Source organism: Lactuca serriola, chromosome 4 (genome assembly GCF_051521515.1).
Source record: "Lactuca serriola cultivar US96UC23 chromosome 4, Lser_US96UC23_V15, whole genome shotgun sequence".
Taxonomy (NCBI): Eukaryota; Viridiplantae; Streptophyta; class Magnoliopsida; order Asterales; family Asteraceae; genus Lactuca; species Lactuca serriola.
This window is the reverse complement of record NC_136411.1, coordinates 330,468,985-330,471,140: the sequence shown is the minus strand read 5'-3', so window position 1 is coordinate 330,471,140 and position 2,156 is coordinate 330,468,985.

Below are 2,156 nucleotides of genomic sequence, written 5' to 3'. Positions count from 1 at the left end.
CATGAAAAATGAAATAAATTATTAGGTTTTAATTAGTTTTGAAACTCCTAGATTCTTTAATATTCATTGAAATTTTCAATGGCATGTTTCAATCGCGAGTGTGCCCTTCAAGTTTTGTGATTGGGATGTCAAGGATCACAAAACAAGGTGTGAAGTAACCATGCAAATTACTTGGTACCCTTAATGTTTATCAGTCAATCGATGTGCCGGTTAACCACACTTGCTCCACCGACTTATGATAAACCTTAAGTCACCCTTTTCCTACCTTGTAAAGTCTAAGTTAGTGTGTCGGTTAACTACACACGCTCCACTAACGACTTTAAGCAAAGTGAAAAGTGTAATTTTATGGGTTAGCACCTTATTCACATTTTTCTAAAGTAACTAAGATTGGGAATTCTTAAAAACATTTAGTTACTTTACATTCATCATAATTTTAATGAGGATCTAAAGTCATTGTCCTACCCGTTCTGCTAACGACCCTCCACCAGTCAAGGAAGCGGTGGGTGAGAGTGGACACCCATTAACCTGTCATTTTATAGGTAACAACCATATACCCCCCTTATAGACCGGCTTCGTGAATGAGGCCTGCTAATGGTAAAACGACTTTTGTTCTTATACATATATATATATATTATTAATTTATAATATTATAAAGTATAAGGGTTGAATTTTAGCTTTTAAAATTCTAAGGGTTGGAACTAAACTTTTTATAGAGACTTTACATGTTCCAAAACTTGAGGGCAAGTTTTGTAACTTTCAAAACTTTTCATCTTTTATAACTTATGAGTTAATGGATTATTAAAATGAGGGACTTTTCCTTTTATGTAACCCATGTGTTTTAATAATGGACTTTAAAAGAGTTACTTTTGGTAATCCATAATTTGAGGACAAATTATGGATTCCATTAGAACATATCAAGATCAAGAATTAATCTAACAAGCAAGTTACAAATAATTCCTATGATCTTCTACACTCATAAGTTCATGAATGTTCACATCATCAATTTCAAGAATCATAAATAAACCATACAAATCTTTATATTTAGATATTAGCCATTGAAAATGGATTAGCATAACCATTACACCATCTAAAACAAGTTTTATAAGACCAAAACAGTTTAGGATAATGTTTCTACTCCATTTCAAGCAGCAAAACTCGAAAATCTGCAATCACGGGCTCCTACTCGTCGAGTGCAAGAACCTACTCGACGAGTAGGATGATATTACACATGAACTCGTTGAGTCCCTCCCTGGACTCAGCGAGTTCACTCAGCAGATAGCAAATTTTTGAGTTTTTCCAACAAGTTTGCATTAAGTATCAAAAAAACGAGCCTAGGCTTTGATACCACTAAAGGGTTTTAGGCATTCTAACACTCCTAAGGTGTGCATGCAACCCTAGAAACCTTGGATCTATGTTTTACTAAGATACATGGAAATTTGATTTTCCAAGGTTATTAACCTAACTAGCATGGCATGGGGAACTTTTTAACATAATAGCTAGTTGAAGTACATACCTTTTTTTTGCTTGGATTCCTTGAGAACCTTGTAAGCCTAGAACCTAAATTGTGATGCCTCAAATGTCTCACACAAAACTTGGAATAACCTTGAGAGAAGTTCATCACTTACACTGAAAATTCGGCTAGCCCTCTTACACTTCCTTGTAGTGGCCGATTTTGCTAGACATGGGGTCTTTATATAGTTGTGACACAAGTAGGGATACACCATGTAAACCCTAATTGTCATGGCTTTCCATATTCCATGATCCATGGGTTTATAACTCCCATGAACTATCCATGGAGTTCCTTATGGGTTTAGCCCAATTCATATAAACCATGGATCATTAGTCCACTATACAAGAATGAATGATTTACACAATCAACCCCATATATTTAATTAGTCTCTTTTGATAACTTAATTAATTCCAAATTAATTCTTTGATCAATACTAATTAAATACTATTATTAATATATTAGAACTTATAATATATTAATAGTTTTTGAGTGTCCTTTCTTTCATTTATTCTATCCAAGTGTTGCAATGTCATGCAACCCAAATGGACCATGCCAACCGGGTGAAGTACATTCCAGAAATAGTTATGAACATAGACACCTAATCCAACACTACTTCGGTGCTCCCCCATGACTCGGTGTCCGACCT